Raw genomic sequence first — 22,184 nt, forward strand, 5'->3', positions numbered from 1 at the left:
ACCGCCACTTTCATAAACCAAGTCCTGTTTTCTGATGCTGTTTCAGCTGCAGCGTGCATTTGGACACGTGTAATTCCCCCAGGCCCGGGACCTCTGTAATGTAAAAGTCACCGCAAAACTAAATTCGGGATGAAATTCGTTTCGACGTGTTTCTGGAATATGGAAATTGATTAAAGTTGGCCGAGTTGGGCCGGATTTGGCGAAATTCGTTTAATTTATTAGAACGTCGCGTTTATTTCGTCTATCTGGAGGCTTATACGCCGTCACTGTGTGACCTCAGTAAGGGCCCCATCAAATATTCAGCCCCTAATCCGGCCAAAGTCCGCCGTAATACCGGCGCCCCTCGGACTTATTTTGCTCGTTCTCTCAGGACACACATTGTTTTGGGCCGATATACAGGGTGATTATTTTCGGGCCTACATTAGAAACATCTCAACTTCTAATACAGCTAAAGCTTTAAAATTTAAGTTCTATGTTTAATTTTTTTTTTTTTCAAAATGGCTGAGCTTCCGGAACATATGATATGATATGATAGTTCCGGAAGCTACAAAAATTGGTAAAATGTTTGAAAGTTTAAATATTAACCAAACATTTTTACTGCATATTTGAATTCACCTTCTCAAGCTGAGTAAAATTTACCTAAGTTGTTGGTACTTATCTGTTATGGTTTTTGTTATATGTAAATTTTTTTGTTAAAATTTTTATTTGCAATAGTTTCTCTAAGACACCACAGCTCTGGAACCCATTGCGATAAATAAATATTTTTTTTGCATTTGATAACTGAAGGTTTGAAGAGTCTTTTAGAATTTTCAAAATTGTCAACAGTCAAAATTCATGGCTAGTATGATTTTTGAAAATTTTAAATTTAAAAAAAATTTTTTTTAAATTGCTATAACTCAGTTTTTTCGAATAGAACTACCTTATTTTCTTAACAGCACTCAAAAGGACATCGATACTTATCTTGACTTTTATCAATACATCTTATACCTATCTCTTACAGTTTTTGAAAAAAATCGGAAAAAACAGATTTTACTTCGTAATTTTCACAGTTAATCAAGTAGACTTTGCAATGGTCAACAATTTCTAAACTTTATTATTTTATTTAATTTTTAGTTGGATCATTATAGAATAAGCAGTAAAATAATAATGTTTAATTATGGTTTACTATAACTTAGTAAATTATGTAAAGTAACTCAGTCAGTCTGGCATCGAATTTTAACCTTCTTGAAAGAAAATGGTGAACAAATCGAACATTTCTTTTAATTAATAGCACAATTTTATCGTATTTTTCCAAAGTTTACTTGATTAAAAATAAAAGTAATAAGCTAAAATTCAGTGTTTTGCGATTATTTCAAAAAATGTAAGAGATAGATATAGAAGATCTTAATAAAAGCCTGCTTAAAAATTTATGTTCATTTATGTATTTATGTTTATATTTATGTAACAGAGTCATTTCATTTAAAAAAACTGGTTTATAATCATTTTTTAATTATCATTTAAAAAAATCATAGTAGCCTTGCAATTTGACAGTTAATAATCCTGAAGGTTTGAAAATACTTTTTGAATCTTTGGCTATTAACTGCAAAAAAAATATTTACTTATTGTAAAAGGTTCACAAGCCGTGATATTTTAAATGAACTCTTGCAAATAAAAATTTGTATAAAAAAAAATAAAAAAATTAAAAAACTATGACAGATAAGTACTAACAACTAGAATAGATTTTACTCAATTTTAAGAAGCAAATTCAAAAGGGCAATAAAAATAAGTGATTACTATTTAAAATTTTAAAGTTTCTCGTAGTTTCGAAAATTCAGCTATTTTGGAAGTAATTTACTTAAACTCAGAATGGTTAAAGTTTTTAATGTAGGGCCTAAAAGAATCACCCTGTATTAAGAATTATTTAGATAAGACAATTATTTAGATTAGAGGAACAACAAGGCTTTTTTGAGTGTGTTGATATTAACGCGAAATGTGTCGCTTTAGCACAAAAGTACATGTGGAGAAAAGCTTTGCATGCATGAAGTAGATTAAAGGAAGGAAAAACAAGAAAAATCTGTTTCCTTTATAAACACAGTTGACAACTCCAGTATATTGCGTGAGAATCGCAGCTTCTTCGCTTTACTTTCCACCGCCTGAAAATGGGACTTGCTCCTTCTTTCTTCCACTTTTATGAAAAACTGCCGTAATAAAAACGGATGGTGGCGACGTGTAACGAAAGCGTCACGACTGAAATATATTAGAATACGCACTGAATTGTATTAAATAAGGCTCCGTGCTCTGCAGGATATTCCTCCAGAATTTACGTTGTGTATTATTTAGCCACTTTCTTTTTGTTTATTATTTTTATTACGTTGCAAGGTGTTGTATTTTACAGCGTCGCATTTTTATGTATGTTTTCACTGAGTCGGACCTTAATTAGTATTTAGTGGCAATAAGCTGGACAGGGCCTCCGTCCGTTCCCACTGTTATAATTTCCATTTATCGCCGGGAACCAGATAGAAATTTTCCCCGTTTCAGCGAACGAAACATTTCACCAAATAAAATATTTAAAAGCCCGAATGGATTGATCTCGAAGGTCAGCTGTAATTACAACCGATCGCAGACATTTGTTCGGCGGAGTTATTTGTTCGGCCCTTTGATGGAAAAACTTATGAGCGTGTATGTGTCGCTTTAAATCGTAACAGAATTTCAACTCGTGTCGTGCTTGTTAATAAGTTGTTCATTTTTTCGCGGCAAACAAGAGCTGCATTTATCTCCGACAAGAGACAACTAAATAATGTCCCAGCGACCGAGTAAATTAGCAGCAGCGTGCATTTGTAACTTTGCACTTACAATTTTCCCAGTTTGAAAAACTTCAAAACCTCCAATTTAATTTGAATCTATTACAAGTTCGCTCGAACTATTTCAACATAAAGTGTTAAATAACTGGCTAAATGTATTATGTGCCGTATGCATTAGTAACATAATATTTTAATACGAAGTTGCTGCGAAAAGGGCAACGGTTTGATGTTGCTCTGTGTCATAAGGTAACGCTAATAAAGTTATTTCGCCGGAAGCAGAGACCTAGCGGCGGAATATCAATTACGCACCACGTACTTTAAATTACTTAACAGTCGCCAAAGTCGAGCAAAAAGACACTTGCATAAATCATCGGGAATTTCGGCCCTTTTAACGCGTAATCTCGAGATGAAATTGAGCAATACAGCGCTATACATACATTTGATCTTATATTTTATCCAGGATGTCAGCTCGGATCAATCCGGTGTCTAGACGCGACCAACAAGAAGCGCCTTCCTCGGGATTACTTCTCGCAAAATGATTGATTTCTGTACTTAACTGTCTTTGGAAACACCGTATTGCGAACAAAAATGGACTCGCTTTAATTTGCATGATTTATACACAGCGGAACCTGCCCTAGACGTGAAGATGTCTTATTATAAAGATTTTCCTCAACTCAAAATAGGCAACTCAAAATTCATGCAGTATTTAATCATTTGTGTATCATAATTTTATTAATATGTTTTTCCAAAAATCACCAAATTTGTGTATTTTCTAGTCAAAAATAGTGGGCGTGCGCAAATCCTACCAAATTCGCAGTGGACATGATTTGTATTAACAATGTTTTTCGGGACTTTACTAAACAAACTCAGTTAAGTAAAAATTTTTAGACATAAATTAAATATTTTCGTTTAATTTTTTTTTATTATTTAAGAAAAAATTTATCTAAGGATTCAACGCTAAAGTTTGAAGTTATACTTCACCTTTACGTTCATCTTTTTGTCTTTCAAAACAAAAGGTTTTTTTTCTTTATTAGGTTGTGCTCTTATGTTTACAATTTGGCGCCTTTACGGTACTTTTACCTTTTACCGCATTATTTACTTATCTCTGTTAGTTTTATGCCCCGCTTTACGTTTATACGTCTATGTGTTCTCTTAATCTCTTATTTTTGTTTACCTGTTGTTTCACCTACCTTTTCTACATTTTTTTTCATAGAAAAATTGTTACCCTGATCCGGGTTCGAACCCCCGACCTCCCTCGTCGAAAGTGGCGCTTATACCACTGGGCCACCATGCCCCAGGGACATTTTTTTCCACCTTTTTTAAATTTAATTCTCTAATTTTTTACCAGATTTATCAAAAGATACCGGGCGTATAAGTTGATTCTACAATTTAAAATTGTTTTTAGCTTTTTTGTGACTTTCAGCACGTTTTTGACCGAAAATGGTCATAATTTCTCCAAAAATAACCAAATTTGTGTATTTTCTAGTCAAAAATAGTGGACGTGCTCAAATCCTACTGGATTCGCAGTAGCCATGATTTTTGTTAACAATGTTTTTCGGGACTTTACAAAACAAACTCAGTTAACTAAAAATTTTTAGAGATAAATTAAATATTTTCGTTTAATTTTTTTATAATTTAAGAAGTAAGTTGTCTAAGGATTCAACGCTAAAGTTTGAAGTTTTGTTTCACCTTTATCTTCATCTCTTTTTCTCTCAAAACAAAAGGTATTTTCCCTTTATTAGGATGTGCTCTTACGTTTACAATTTAGCGCCTTTACGTACTTTTACCTTTTGCCGCATTATTTTCTTATTTCTGTCAGTTTTATGCTTCGCTTTACGTTTATACGTCTATGTGTTCTCTCAATCTCGTATTTTTGTTTACGTGTTGTTTCACTTACCTTCTGCACTTTTTTTACAGAAAAATTGTTACCTTGTTACCCGACCTCTCCCGTCGAAAGTGGCGCTTATACCACTAGGCCACCAGGCCCCAGATACTGACCATTTTTTGCAGATATTTTAACACAAACTTTTAAATAAATCAACATACTATAGGGGGTCTGAAAAAAATTTTGAAACCGTGCTACACATTCAAGTCAAAAAAAATAAAAATTGTAGCAACCATAGAATAAAGTTCGAATTTGAAGTTGTGAAAATTTGTCAAAATTTCAAGTTTAAGAGCAATGACCGAGAACTCGTCATTTTACGGCTCCTCGTGTGGAGACTACTCCGACATTGAGAAAATTAAAAGCGTTGGTAGATCGGCTTAGTGTGATTGTTTCTAAATTTATTTACAGGAAATTCTGACGAAACGGTTTGACCTTTCAAAATTCAAATGTATGCCTAAGGAAATATTGGAAACAACTTTGGTTCACTGGCGAGGCGAGCAGTTGCAGAAGGTGGAGGAAGAGCTGCATTTGCTGCGCATTATTGAAGACATGATGAAAAATTCGGACGCTGAAAAGTTTGAGGGCTACACGGACAAGACGAAATTAGCCGAGTTGATAAAAAGTGTTCGCAGTTCGAGTGAAATTTAGTTTAATAAAGTCTGCAAAAATCTGTATTTTGTTCGATTTTGAATTGCCGAATAAATATTTATTAAGGTATAAAAAAGAGTAAACAAGAAGGCAATTTGAGTCGTTTCTATGATTTCACTTCGAAACTTTTATTAGTTGGTTTATCGGTCCAGCCACGTCTTTTTACGTCCTTATACCTCGAACCGGCTGAAATTTGCAATAATGCTACGACTTTTGCATACATAAGACATTCCCTCCAACCGGAAGTGGGTCTCGAAGGAGTTGTGGCTCGTCTTTCGAGCTTCCTGTTCCTGTAATTATTAGCCAGGATGTTGGGGGTTAACAGGTACGCCGTTAAAAAGCTACAAATCGGTGGATGCATTAATAAAATCAACTGCAAATGTGCCGAAGAAGCCGGAGAGATATAAGCAAGCAGAGACAATTTAATAAAAGCCTAGACTGCACTCGACGGAACTCCAGCGATTCGAGCAGCGAACCGCTCACACCGCTCCCTCATTAACTCGGAAAAAAGTTAAGCAGAAAAAGAAGACGTCTCTGAATGCCAGTAACACTGCAAATCGATACAGACAACCGGTTATTGGAACTATCGACGGTGCTGGAAAGGAGGAAATTATTGTCATTAGCTCGCAGAATAATAGAAAAAACAGGCCCAAGACCGAAAAAATAATGGAAATGACAATAATAGCCCCACACGCGATTTCGAATTCGTGATATTAGAGAAAAAATTAATGTGTGGATCAACATGTTGAATTCACTCATAAATTGCCGAGCTCTGCAGAATATTTCGCCCATCAACGCAAGATAAGGATAAATATCCTGTAGGATATGACGAAAATTTCCTGAATATCTTTGCTCAATATACGGAAATCGAAGGCGAGAATTTCTCGCAACGAAAACAATAAAATTGCGTTTTTTCCTTGCAATTATGGCCGGTAACGCAAGGCATGCTGAAAGAATTTATGCACCAAATCGATAGCATCATACATCGTATGCAAAAAATTTACAACCTCTCACACATGAACGTAACTTTTTTATTTATAAACCAATTTGGACGAAATTTATGCGTTTTATGCCGACGTGTATTAAGGTCAAGATGCAAAAATGTTTGCTTCCGCTCGGCTTTTACAGTGGGCGTAAATAAACAGGAATTTTTCAAGTCATTTGCAGAATGCAGAGAATTAACTTTATGGGTTTCCAAGGGCTTAAAGGCGTAATTAGAGTGAAATAATTTTTTAATTGTTTAAAAGCATTTCGCATTATGCATCAGCTTATCACAAATTTTATGTTCTGAGAGTTATGTGCATACACAATTTATTTAAAAAAACAATAATTCTTGTCATCTAAAGAAGCAATCAAGAGGTGTCAAGTCGTATGATTTGGACGGTGACCATAAACAAGTCCACCCGAAAAATGCGCCCAGAAAAAAGCTCACAAACATTTTAAATGCCCACAAAAAAAAACCACACAGAATAATGCTCACAAAGGAAACAAGCTTTCGTCGAAAAAAATCAGATAGAAATAAGCTCACACGAAAAAAGCTCACAAGGAAAGAAGCGCACAGTAAAAAAAACACACCGAAAAAAGCCCACATAGAGAAAAGCTCACACAGAAAACTTTTAAATCAATTTTTAAATTTTAAAATGTAATTAATTTTCAATTTTATCATCAATTGCTGGGAATGGTTTAATTAATTAAACTGAAACTTGTCCACATTTTAATTTTTTATCCAGGTTGAATCGCCGTACTTAATCCCCATGTTATAAATAAAAATGAGTTGACATTGCCCAAAACTTGTTTGCACCAAATCAAAAATTTTCTAATCATTTAACAGATCAGGGAGATGACAAGTGATAAGAATTTTTCTAAATCACTGTAATTTGGTGTGTGATCTGACAACAGCGTCAAGTAGTTTATTGATAAAGCCCGAATAATTGTCAAAATTAAGAGGAAATAGTTTGAACAGATTTTGATAAGTTAAAACAAACAACAAAAATAAATAGTATATTACACTCGTTTTATCTATAAGACTTAGTTGTGGCATTTATTCTACTGAAGCACTCCTTAGTCGTGCTCCAAAATCATTTGTGCAATAAACTGTCTTATAATAATATACTATTCAGAAATGGTTTTCTAGGAAATAATTCCCAGTGTTGGCACATCTACATCTACAAATTGTGATTTTTTGAAAAATTTGAATTTTTTTTAGTTAGATAAACTGCTGAGGTTGTAAATATAAAAATAATTATTCATCATTTAAAAATAAAGAAAACTGAGAAAGTTAACAAAGGATACGACTTTAATAATTTTTCAACATTTCGTCCGTAGTAATAAACGCATTCCTCTCAACAACGTACCAATGGTGCACGAGCTTTTGAGCGCCCTGTGGTTATATTTATTTAGGCACTATTTACTTATTTACGTTATTAAATAAAAAACATTTTTACGAAACTGTTTAGTTATCAAATTATCGATTATGATTTTTTTTCTGTGAGTTAATTTTCTGTGAGTTTTCCTTTCGTGAGCTTTTTGACGGTTAGGCTTTTTTCTGGGTGGGCTTTTTTCAGTGTGAGTTTTTCTAAGTGGGTATTTTTTTGCGGATTTATATCTGTGTGGGTAGTTTTCTATGTGAGGTGGTTTCAATGTGAGATTTTTTCTAAGTGCGTTTTCCTCAATGTGGGCTTATTTCTGTGAAAGTTTTTTCCCGTGTGAGTTTTTTCCATGGATTTGATTTGGGCGGCTTGATGCAGATGAATTGAAAATTTGTTGGTGTCTGTTGCCGTTGAGTTAGAATCATTGCAGCAACTTGCCACGTTTGCGGTTTCCTTAAAATTAACAAACAGGGCGTCCTAATGTCTCAGCTTAAATAAATGCCCTTTATGAAGAGAGTCGCTCCTCTAATGCAGGCTGCATCACGTTAGCCCTAAAACTACCCAGAAGTACACTGCAGCAAATCTTGCTAAGTCCCAACTTAGCACATTTCCAGCGCTTGTGAGCATGTGTACACGATTTGTATCACGAAGATGAGGAAGAAAAATTGCGAATTGTTCCTTCAAGAACAACTTCCCATCACAGAAAATTACCCGTTGTTATATGAAGATATTCCATTTTTCAATTTTCATCCGGGCATAAACGTTAGTTAGATTTAGTCGTGACTGTTCAATTTTGCTTGTATTGGATGTGTAACTGAAATCGTATTATTTCAATCTTGAAGGTTAATTTACTTCAAACGTGTATTTCGTTTCGCTCCAACTGCTTAGTTCTGAGACTGAACTTTAACTTAGGTTTCATAACTTCACAAGTAAGGATGTTGGTTATAGGCGTCGCTTGTTAATAGGCAGAAGAGACCGGAAACGATCGCCTGTGGGGTTCTAATTATTTCCGGGTGTCTTCTGCCTTCCGTTTCTGGATCGAACCACATCAAATATCTTCAAGAAGTTAATTTGTTCTAAACTAGGGAATTCTCAAAGAGGCATAAAAATATTTTTGCGCGTGGTTCGGCATCATTTGGCAAATTAGCGTAAATAAATATTCAAGATATGAAGCAGATTAAGCGCGGGATTCCATCCCTGCAGAATATATCAATCCCTATTGGTAATAAATGTCAAGTTCATCGTTATATCCTCTCGCCCCCCAAGCATTAGTATAATAAAATCGTATATTACCAACTGTCGGTGGTCGGATCCTTACATATTACAGTAAAAAATGCTGCCGATAATACAGATATTTACAATAAATTTCCCAACTATCATAAAAGTTCGCAGTTTCCCCGCGTCACCGCCGGAAAGCATTTAAATGACAAAGTCGAGGAAACAATAATTTTTTCCTCTCTCGCGAATTTTTCCAAAATAAACATCAATTTATCTTGCGTTTCTCTCACGCAATTGTTTTTGTCGCCGCCCCCGCAAGCTCTTTATTAAATCGCAATTCACAACCAATAAACGAGCGAAAGAACCGACAAAAGATCGCATAGCAACCCGCATACCTGGCATAATAGGGGACACCCCGGTATTTACTCATTACTACCACTACACACACCTACACTATATCCCTACCACCTGATATTAAATCGTCGCATTCCTCCAACCCCTTAAAGCTCAATTTGCTTGCAGGGAAGGTGCCGACTAAAAACAATTAATAATAGTGGAATTCGCGCTGCAACCCCTTGAAGAAATATTTGGACGTTTTATTAACTGCAACCGCGTGCAGCCGCAGACAAATATTGGTCCAGACTGGACTGATATTAGCAAACAATAAGTCAAAGGAATATTGCTTTCCTCATCCAACAAAACAAAAAACTGTGTTGACTTGCCACGAGTTTAAGTTGTTGCTGATACGAGTGCTAAAGCAAAATTTACATTTCGAGTTACCAATAGAAACACACTTTAATTTTTTTTTCAGTTATTTACTGCGTCCTAGAAGTTGACTAAACCCAAAGATTTACAAAAATAAAAGATATGGCTTTTAATACTGAGTTAAGTGATATTGGTCGATTTTGCATAGTTTTTTTTCAAAATATTACACACAAGCTAAGAATATTAGAAAAGATGAACTTAACCACTTAACCCATTTTTTTGCATTAAAAAGACTTGTAAATTATTGCTTCTATAAAAACAATCTTCTGATTACTTATTACTTATTACTACTTATTACTTATCTTCTGATAACTCAGAAGATATATTTAGCTTTAAACATTAAAAAAATATTATTATAACATTTGTAACTATTGTTTCAGTGGTAGAAAATAGAAATTTTTAGCTAATAATAAGTTTAATATTGAATATGTACACTTCATTCAAAAAACAATATACGACTTTCATAAAAAAATGTGTTTCCACTATAGTCCGTCTGCATAAACATTGGTAGACACAGACATAGATAATGAAATTGTATTTAAATTTTAAAGTGGATTGGTTTTATACACAAAACTGTCAACAAAAGTAAAAAAATTATGAAGGCTTTCCGAATTATAGAATGGCAGCTACAATTATTTAAAGAAGCCAAAAAATTAAGAAAAGAAAAGAAAACTGTTTATTGTGTTGGACAACGCTAGCTACCATTAAATGGTAGGTGAGAAAAAACCAAATACTGCTATTCCAAAATAGAATAAAAAAAGATATTATATATTTTCTTTATGATAATAATGTATTCTTTGAAGAAAAATATACAAAAAAGCTGGTAGTGATGAGATAGTGATGAGGTTAGTATTTATGTTATAAAAATCTTGGAATTAGTATTATTATTAAATATCTAATTAATTATTAAATAATTTATATTTTTATAGTAATTTTTAAATTATATTTTAAATTGACGTTTTGGAAATAAACGACTTTAAATTTGTTTTCTAGTTGCTTGGATTTAGAATTAGTAACTCAAACAACTTCGCATAATTTTTTGTGACGGATTTATTGGGCTGGTAAGAAACCCTACCACAAACGATCCAAAAAGTTAAATACTTTTAAAAACCATAAAATTTGTATACCTTTAGAAAAACTTTACTACCAAATTTTTACACTGTAGTTTACACTGCATTTTTTGACCAGTTTTTAGCGCTAAAGTGGAGGTTGCTCCCTCATTATTGCAGAAACTACAATCATTCAAAAAATAGTCTATTTAAATAGTTCTATTTTTACTTTCTCAAGTTATTTAATTTTTTACAAAATTCTTGATTTTTTTGTGTTTCTAATTGCATTACGCTAAACAATTTTGGTATAATTTTCCTCTTTAAAGTGGTAAAAGTCATACTTTTCTGCTGAAATTCTTGTTTTTTTGCAATAATTTTTTTAAAGAAGCAAATTTTTGTCAAAAAAATACCAAATTATTGTTACAACGGCGCCTCCACCAAATGTCACAACGGCGCCTCCACCATATTTTACAACGGCGCCTCCACCATATGTCACAAGATGAAATTAAAGGTCATGTGGATGGTTTTGTGTCAATGGTTTATTTACAAAAAATGATTAGATGGAATAGAAATTCTTACTTACATTGGTGGGGTGGTCATTTCCTTATGGAGCACATGTCACACTTGGTATCACAAAATAACAAAATAACTAATATTCCGTGTTTTTATTATGTCTCGAGAAGCTGAGTTGACAGTGTTGATGACGCTTTAGTGTTACACTTATAATCGACATCACAACCGAGACCTCTTTACAAAACATAATTTTTATTACGGAATATTAGGTAATAATAAACTGATTCGATTTCTGCGTATGTGAGAGTATATTTCAAAAACCTTTAATAACATTTAGAATATCACAATTAAAAAAAAAGTTTGTTTTGCAGCTTATTTCTGAAACACCCTGTAAATGTTCCCAATGCATGTTTCCAGATTTAATATACAAAATAAGTCTGCTAGAGTATCTAAAAGTATCAAATAAATTAGAAGTTTTAGAGTATTTAGAAAAATGTTTGTGGAACTTCTTTATGACCATTGTGCTTATACTGTCAATTAATTTATGTCTTGTTTGGGACACTTATTGTTTTTTTTTCTTTTTTCTTGTGACTTGTCTTTTACAATTAATTGTATTTTTTGGACGAATTAAATTATTATTATTATTTTTATTATTATTATTATTATTATTATCTACTTTTTTATTCGTATATCTCAAAAACTAATAGTGGGACTGACGGCACAGTAATCAACATTAGCTGCTAAAGCCTTATGCTTTGTTATGTTGTCTGTATTTTCAGAATTTTCATGCAATTCGAAATATTAATTAATTAACTAAAAATATGTGTAATAATAAAATTAAAAACAAACTTCAAACTAAAATATTAATCGATGGAAATTTTATAAGTAGTATCGTCAAACAATATTGTAAGTAAAAATAAAAAAGTTGCTACATTACATTTCTTTTAATTTTTGTAACAGTTTAATTTTAATTGAATAATTAATTAATTTAGATTTTACGAAACTTTAAAAAGAATTCTGAAAAAATCACATATCAAAAATGCAGTATCATTATAATAAATTGGCATTTTAAGCAACGAATAGATTGGTCAAAGTTACGTGTGAGTCCTTTCTTGTTTTTTGTTGTACAACAAGATGGTCTATTTTGTTCGGCTTTGCTTCCAATTTTGCTAAAATATGAGGCTTGAAGCCTTTGGTATCGAGGTTGTGTCGAACGGCAGCGCTCGCTAGTCTCCTCAATATCAATTCTCTTAGTCAGCGGTTGCGGAATTGGTCAAATTAGGAGGTCTGCGTCCATTCCGGGCCGGCTTCAGTCAGTTGTCACCGTCGTCGATGAAATATGTTCAAGCTGGTGCAGCACATGTGTCGCTCCTCCAACTACATCGACTATGACATCTTAGTTTATTTTTCTCCTCGACTTCAAGACGTTGAAACAACTTGTCGCCCCGAAAATTTGATAAATGTGCAGAGGTGTTTTATATTTGGTCGATTTTTTGTTCGAGTGCCCTCGTTGTTTGTCTATGCAGCGCATATCAATAACCCGGGCTGAGCTGCGACAATTCGCGCGCTATAAAACACAGACAGGGGCTACTCGGACATAAACAGGAGAGATATGAGGCAACTTTCCAAATAAAAGATAAAGACAGGTCCGGAGTTTGCCCGACCCTCGAAACTTGGACAGTTTTCCGCTTCGTTCTTGTCTACTCAAACTTTGAATATGAGATTTTTTAATAACATCCGTATGGGAACTTGTCAGCCTGCTGGAAAGACAAGTTTCAAATAGTAATATAATATGTCGCCCTCCACTACGTTTTCGGTATATCTGAATCAAGAAATAAGATTACTTCTCGATAGCGTGCCAGATAAGTACACACAGAGATTCCTTCCGGAAATTTCACTTTGATTAAAAAAAGTTCGGGAGGAAGAGCTGCTATTTATAACCTGATCACTGTCATTTCTCCGTATTAAATTAAACTTGTACAGGATGACCCAGGAGTTTGTAACCGGTCTATAACTTTTTGGCTATTCGAAATATTGCTATGCCGGTTCCATTACCCAATAGATCGACTTAAAGTTCACAAACTAAAAATATTTTTATTATATACAGGGTGTTGTATTCAGCGTGGTAAACCAAAGTTATATTTTTTTACATAGAACACTCTTTTGTGTACAATTGGATTCTACGCAAAAAAATAATGTAACTTTATATAAACTTTTGTGGGTCTATCTTTTTTCGTTTCGGAATTATTCAGCTTTTCGTTATAAAAATTTTTTTTTGAAAAATTACTACAAAGTCGCCTATGAGTATTTTCCGGCATACTTGCAATAGAAAAATTTAGAATACCTTGTAGTTTTAGCAAACAGACGAGTTTTAGTTAAAGCACGCAGATAATATACTGAGTGTGCTAAAACTCAATAAGCTGAATAACCAATTTTTCTCAAATAAAACACCATGTATTTTTTTCATGTATCAATAGCACTTTTAATAAGTTTTCTAACGGTATGGGGTTTGCATAGCAAATTTAAAACATTTTCCGAGATTTTTCAGAAAAAATATTTCATTATAAGAAAAATCCTAGAATCTGATAAGTCAAATGGTAATTTATTTTTTGATATGTACTAATGTGACTAATTAGATTAATTTAATTATTACTTGATAATTTGATAATTTAATTAATAAAATTAATAAAATAAAAATGTTTGAACACTTTATAGCCCAGTCAAATTAAAAAAATTTCTACAGAGTTGAAGTATTTTTTAAAAGCTTTTTTTACACTTGAGTAGACATATATCAAAAGTCCCCGAGTTTGGGGAGCGGGTTCGAGGAGGGGGAGGAGGTTAAAGCAGTCTTTTTTTGTTTTTTTACTTATATCTCGGAAACTGGTACTCCTATCAATTTTTATTTTCTTACCAAAATTAAAGCTGCTAAAATATCCTTCAAAAAAATTATAGTATTTTTCTTGTAGGACTAATCATAAGCGAGTTATAGGGCTGGAAAGAAATAATCATTTAAAAAAATGTGCTTCAAAAGAGAATATCAGTAGATATGCTGTGCCGGTTCAGATTCACTTCGTCTGCGCATGCGCCATTTCAGGGATTCCCCCGACGCAAAATATGGGAATCCCCTGATGTTGTAGCTATTTTTAGATCATGATGTCATGGCTATTTTTGAATCATGACGTCAGGATAAGAACTGCGCATGCGTCACTTTGGGGAATCCCACATTGAAAATTATGTGAATCCCCTGATGTTGTAGCTATTTTTAGATCATGATGTCATGGCTATTTTTGGATCATCACGTCAGGATAAGAACTGAGCATGCGACACTTTGGGGAATCCCACATTGAAAATTATGTGAATCCCCTGATGTTGTAGTTATTTTTAGATCATGATGTCATGGCTATTTTTGGATCATGACGTCAGGATAAGAATCTCCTGGGAAATCCCACATTAAAAATTATGAGAATCCCTGCGGTTGCTTTAGGGTTTTGTAGTGTATTCAAATTAATAAAAATGCATTTATTTTGTATAGACATATTTATTAATTATTATAACAGTTACACTTAAACAAACGTATGTACATATATATTTATTATTTATATTTTTGTCCTAACATCTTCATATAACTTTTTACTTCACAATGCATGCAGTTTCGTCCTTGAATCTCGGTTTCACCTTTGCATTTGGGGCATACAAATTTGGTTGGAACATGTATAGTGTTGCGGAAGTTAAATGCTGTTTCTTCCTGGATTGTGACTCATTAAGGTAAGCCCTAACGCTTCGTGGGAATCCCCAATGTTGATGCTATTTTTAGATGATGATCTCATGGTTTGAATTTGTATGCGCATGCGTCACGTTGGGGAATCCCACATTAAAAATTATATGAATCCCCGATGTCAGTGCAATTTTTGTATCATGATGTCATAGTTATTTTTGGATTATGACGTTAGTATGGGAATCCCCTTTTGGTATTACCATGATGTCATGGTTGTTTTTAGATTATGATGTCACACTTATTTCCGGATCGATGAGTCAATGTTTATATTATATTATGTATAATATTACAATTCTTGGCCTACGACATGATTAATATAAATTAAGCCTTTTTGGTTTCCTTAATTTGCTCCATTTAATGAAGAAAATATAAGAGAATGTATCAGGATCATATAAGTTGCAACAGCGTGGAGTATCCAGCAGCAGGCATGTGATAAAGGTGTAAGCGGTTATGGCGTGGGCGGCGGTGACGAGTGTTTTTCATGTTTATAGTTTTAATTGAAACCCAATCACATTTCTTTCGATAAGAAACTATAACGGCTGGATTTCAGTCTTTAATTACAATTAAATAAAAAAGCAGGTAAATCCCCCAAACTGGATCATGAGTAATCGTATATACTGATTGAATATTGTATATCGTGGTAATATGGTCTCCACGGAACTTCATATCGGTCGAGATGTTGAACCAGTTGAAACTTGTGTTAAAAGTAAGATTCAATCTCGTAAATTGATTAAAGAATAATAAGTGTTACCTCAAGTATACAAATTTATTATTATGATCGTAATACCGTTTTGGGCTTAGATTGTATCGATGATTTTGAAGTACAATTGTTGTACAATTTTTTGACAAATTTATGCTAGTACACTATTCAAATATTTTCCAACCCCATTTAAGGATGTAATGACTACAGGTGAAACTTTGCGTGTAAACAGTGAGAAAGGGCACATACTTTTTGATGAGGAAATGGGAACAGGTTTCTGTTTTAGATCTCATATGAGTCTACTTTTATTTAATTATACAGGGCATTTACCAAAGAAAACTACGTTTTATAAATGCTTTTTTATTTTCTAGCTTATTTATTTCACAGTTCCACAATTATACTGTATTAATACATAAGATAACTTTCGTTATCCCAACATTCCTCTTCATTTTCGGAATTTTGTTTATTTTCAATCAGATAATCGTCATTATCCCAACTTTCATCCTGATCGTTAACGTTTTGTTTATTTTCAGTTAGATAATTTTCGTTAGTCCAACTTGCTTCTTGGTCTTCTGCGTTTTGTTTATTTTCAGTCAGATAATTTTCGTTATCCCAACTTTCTTCCTGATCTTCGGCGTTTTGTTTATTTTTATTAAGATAATTTTCGTTATCCCAACTTTCTGTCTGATCTTCTACGTTTTGTTTATTTTCGGACTCTCTGTTTCTTTTTGCGTCCTCTTCTCTGTGACACTTAAAAATGTGTTTGGCCATCCTGTGCCATACTAGCCTATGTAGGTTATTATAGGGACATGTCACCATATCCTCTACAACATAAACAATTACCTTTAAGTTATAAATGACACAATACCCTAAATTAGACTTACCAGTGCATAAGCTAGCTGATGGTTTTCTTATTGGACTATTCATCTTTTTAAAGGTCTAACTTAAGTCACTCGAAAAGAACTCGTATTTAACTTAAGATAAAATCTGCAGAAGTTTCCATATGTTTATATAGGAAGTTTTGTGACAAAGAAGCTATATTAGAAAAAGATGAGAATTTACAATTTACCCTTGTTGCCTTTAATTTGCTCCACCTCTCAAAATTCATCCAATAAGAATTGAAACTTATTTAGTAAACGCAAACTTGAAATGGAAGGGATGACAACCCGCCAATTTCATAGGTCAATTTTATTTTGTCATAGCTTGTTTTTGTCTGCGCGTGCGTCACTTTGGAGAATCTCGCATTGAAAATTATGTGATTACCCTGATGTCAGTGCTATTTTTGTATAATGATGTCATGGTTATTTTTGAATCATGATGTCAGGATGGAAATCTCGTGGGGAATCACACATTGAAAATTATGGGATTACCCTCCTGGCATTGCAATTTTTGGATCATGAGGTCATGGCTGCATTTAGATTATACATCATAGATATTTCCGGATTGATGAGTCATCAGTATTGTTGTATCATGTATGGTATTGAAATTTTGGGCTATGACATGATCTTCACATCTATTGGTTTCCTAAATTTGATTCATTCAATGAAGAAAGTTTATGAGATGGTATCAGGATCGCATAAGTTGCAACTGCATAGAGGTGTATCCAGTAGCAGACATGCGATGAAGATGCAAGCGGTCGCAGCGTGGGCGTAGGTGGCGGCATATGTTTACTTCAATCGCATTCCTTTTGATAGCAACGGCTAGCTTTCAGTCTTAAGTTACATTTAAATAATAATTCCTGAATACAAATTGTGAGAACCACATGATAAAATTACGATGATGTCATGGCTATTTTTAGATCATGATATCACCGCTTCTTTCAGGGAATCCCTGACGTAATTGCTTTTGTTGAATTATGAGATGACATGGTTATTTTAAGATCAATGAGTCACCACCATCGTAGGACCATGATATCATGTCTATTCTTGGATCGACGAATCACCGCTATTGTTTGTTGCATAATAATACCATGGTTATTTTTAGATTATGACACAATAATCCTAAGTGAAATTAACCCCGTACCCTTCAAACCCTACATTTATTCAATATAAACCACGACATAAGCTTAAAATTTCATTCTGTTTAACCACATCTTCAGTATTAGTTACACCAGTGTGAATTAAGTAAAAATTTATTACTTTGTGCTTGTGAAGAAAAGAAAAATAGAAATACTATTCAAGTATTTAAGATGAGTAGTGCAGCATTTGAAAGCTTAAACCAAGATTTTAGAAATGGAATCATTTGATAGTGTTGAAAGTATTAAAGTTTATGAAATGTTACATTGCGTAAAGGCATTTCAAAAACTATCAACAAAATATGGAATGAAGGTTATGGTGCACTGTGAGGGATTTTCATTCATATTACCATTTCGATTTACTGAGCACCTCAGCGATGAAGAAATTGATATTTTGAATGAAAAAATAAAAAATGGTAACAAATTATTTATGATCAGTAAAGAAGCGATAGGAAACACTACAAAAATTAAACAATCTTTTTTTATATTATGTTTCTAGAGTTATTGTTGAATATCTGAATATTGTTGAATATTAAAATGTTAAAACCACAAAGTACAAAAACAAAAAGTAAAAATTATACAATCATTAGAAGTATTGAAAGTTCTGATAATGATATTTATCTGAAAATTGGTGTGCATCCATAACCCCTTATGTAATGTATAATAAACTATTTTTAGATCATGACATCACTGCTTTTTTCCATGAATTATTGACGTAATTTATATTGTTGAATTATGATGTCATGGATATTTTAAGATCAATGAGTTACACCCATTGTTGGATCATGATATATATCATGTCTATTTTAGGATCTTGGAGCAAAATTAAGCCTTTCACTCCTCTCAGTTTCCTAAATTTGTTCCATCTAGCGAAGAAAGTTTAAGAGATGGTATCAGGATCGCATAAGTTGTAGTATCTGCATCCAGACTCATGTGTGTGTGTTTAAATGAACTCGAGTCACATTTCTTTGATAAGAAGGAATACTTGATTTTCATCTTCCTCACAAAATTATGCAGTTGATATGCAAAATGGTCTCTATTTAGGTAAATTACATTGACCTAACCTATCCAAATTACACATTCAGAAATAAATAACTCAAACACTGTAAGATTTAACGAAGTTGTTACTCTTCAAGTTCGAATGACGCTGATGAAGATCAAAAATTTTATTGAATAAGAGATAGAATGTAGTTTCAGAAACGAATTCGTGATGCAGAAATGATTCTAAAACCATTTCTTGAACTGAAAATTAGCAACATAGAGAGAACAAAACAGAAGAAAAATGTGATACAAGTATAAATATTTCAACTTTAACTCATCGGAATAGAAAGTCTACAATCGCACGACATTGTAGTTGTTATTAAATATTAGGTATGCATCCGTGGAGAGTAAAAAAATATAAATGTTTGAAAAATGATCAAAACTTATCTTATCAATCGTAGTAGAGCTTTGAAGAGAAAGAAAGAGCATCATAGTGTTGGTTCAGGAATTGTAAATTCTGTTATTAATAAATTACCATTTGAATTGCACATTCCTGGTTATCAAACTTGAAAAACGACTAGAGCGAGAAGGTCGTGATATTAATAAATTAGACGAAGCGTGCACAAGTTTCGGTCATTTTTTAGATCGTTCAAAATTTCCAAAAAATACTGATAAAGCTTCCCAGACGTTTTCTTACTGATGTAGATCTATGTAAATATTGTAAAATGTTAAAAATTCAAAAATTTAGAGGTGTTTTTATTAGAGATTTGTTGACTCAAAACGTACGAATCAATGAATGTGGTATATTAAATTTAGATAAGGATTGTGGTATTAGTACACATTTGACAGCTTACGTAAAACGTAGGCGAGAAGCTATATATTTTGATAGTCATAGTAATCTTCAACCACCGCGAGAACTAGTTAAATAATTAGAAAGGAATGGACCATGTTAAATTCTATACTATTATAAGTTAATTCAAATATATGGTACGGATAATTGTGGTCTTCAATTCTAGTACAACAACCACAATGAAGAAGATATTCTCATAATGCATTTCCTTCTTATATTGCTCTGCTCGTGTATAATCTAAAACCTTGCAACGCCCACAACGACCTTTTAAAAAATGTGCGTATCAACGTACAAACAATCGGTTGTAAACGGAGTATTTAAAGACGTAAAATTATCAGAGGCAGTCACTGATACTATTTATTACCTTGTGGTCAGCAAGGTTGTTTAATATGTGTTACCTCTATTGGCCTATATACCAGTGCAATAACTGGAATCAGTTCACTTTTAACATCTCAATATAGTCCATCAATAGCCTTAGAAAATGACAGCAGTTATGTGATTGGAATAACTAACCTACAAACTTATAATTCATTTCTGAATATTGATCACACCAATAATAAATTCTTGTATGTAAGTGAAGATAATAAAGAGATATGTATAGAAATACCTGAAGGATCTTATGAAATTGATGATTTAATGCATATCTTAATAAAGAAATGGTTAAAAAATATTATCATCCAACAACAAGATGAAGAAAAGTATAGCAAGAGTAATGTTAATCCCATAATATTTGTTGATGAAGATTCTACTAAAATAGTTGATAGCAACATTCATGAAAGGAAAGCACCTATTTTATCAATAAAATCGAACACAAACACATTAAAAGTAGAAATTAAATCAAAAATAACGATTGATTTCACTGAAGCTAATATATTAGGCTTTACATCAACTATGTTAAAACCTAATATAAAACACATCTCTCCTTTGCAGCTAAAATTCATAAAGTAAACGCTTTATGAATACATTGCAATTTGGTATCATCTTCATATAGAAATGGAAAAGCAGTACATGTTTTTCCAACTGTACCTCTCGGATATCGAATTGTAGAAGCGCCAACCAATGTAAACTGCACTGACCGGCAGAAAAACTAGGCTTAAAGCGTCAAAGAAAAAGAAAGAAATTAAATTGGAGCGTACATAAGTCATATAAGTGACATTTAAACTTTTTTAAAGCAATAGTACAATAAAGTGTCATTCTAGTAAAGCTTTTAAGCGTATTTTTTGCATAAGAGATATAAGTGGGTAATTCGGAAAAAAAAAGGGACAAATAAGGATCAACTAAAATTGGTTTTGTGTCAATTTAATGTCGAGCTCTTATTACAGTCGCAAGCCTGCGTGTCATACTTTGAATTAAATTTTGAATCGCTTCTTGAGGTAAGTTTTCCCAATCTTCTTGCAGAGCAGCTCGCAAGTCCTGAAGTGTTAATACCTGTTTACGACGTCGCCGAATTTGTCTTCCTGGTATGTAACCAATCTTCACGCGTGAATTGCACCAATAGTAATTGCTGATTGCACTAAGCAGAGTGAAGTGTTTAAAAGAAGTCCTGTTTCAATACGACTCGAGTTTGACACTAGAACCAACATACCAGGGAAGACTACAGCTTATTGTATAATTCTACATTTTAGAGTAGCGAAATATATTCGAGCTGAAGGTGTTATTCGTGTTGTGTAGTGTGCTAATTTAAAATTTATTTATTTATTTTTGGTGTTATTTATTTTTTAGTTTGTTTTCTCTAATGTATGCTTATCTTCGATATCTCAAGACTCTCAAAATCAACACCTCAAGATATTACAGTTAGCTACTAATTTAATATTATTTGTATCTGTTTTCTTTTTTAATGTTAGTTTTAATTTTACGATGTATGATAAAGTTGTTTAATAAAACACATACAAAACTTACACAATGTTTTATTTTGCAAAAATACAATACATTATGAAAAAACATATTACATAAGTATAGCTTACAAAGTGACAATTTCATAGGTTATCGTGCTGAATCTTCTCCAGTGCTCCAACCTAGATGTGCTTCAGGAACTTCTTCTGTATAAGTTTAGGTTTAGGAATCATATTCGTTTTGAATACAACGATTTGTAATCAAGTTTTGTCTTAATTGCGATTCTTGCTGCCGATGCTGTTGTAATCTTCCTCTTTACTTTAAATTGAATTAACATTGTATCCTCGAGGTCTTGTATCTGTAGCATTTATTAAGAGAATACGTTTATAATCATATGGACTTAAGAACACTTTTTCTTGTTTTAAAGAATACACAAAGTATTTTTTGGATCGAATGAGTCTTTGCGTGCTACGCAATATATCTAAATCCATAAACATTTTTTATAATCATTAAATGTACTCGTAATTTGTTTAATTGAAGATTTTGTACACCCTTTCGACTTATTAAAAAAATTTTTTTGTTTTATAGCTGGACCTACTTCATCATAATCATGTCCTTCATCTTCAATTTCTGAATCAACTGTGTAGGAATACATTTTCAATTGAAGTCCCACAAATGCAAACATAATTTTGCCATGATATTCATCTTTTATAAGTTCTGGACATTTCTTATTTTTTAATTCCATATTATATTTATTATGCAGTTTATATCAGAATTACCAAAGCGATGAATATCTTCTTTAAT

General features: G+C 32.8%; 1 non-coding gene across 1 annotated transcript; it reads left to right on the forward strand.

The window, feature by feature from the left end:
• The first annotated feature begins 4,883 nt into the window (after positions 1–4,883).
• On the forward strand, positions 4,884–5,335 carry LOC103312600 (hypothetical protein). The gene is made up of 2 exons (XR_010334472.1): positions 4,884–5,028; positions 5,074–5,335. It is a non-coding gene; the product is annotated as a hypothetical protein (transcript).
• The last annotated feature ends 16,849 nt before the right edge of the window (positions 5,336–22,184 follow it).

Source organism: Tribolium castaneum, chromosome 1 (genome assembly GCF_031307605.1).
Source record: "Tribolium castaneum strain GA2 chromosome 1, icTriCast1.1, whole genome shotgun sequence".
Lineage (NCBI taxonomy): Eukaryota > Metazoa > Arthropoda > Insecta > Coleoptera > Tenebrionidae > Tribolium > Tribolium castaneum.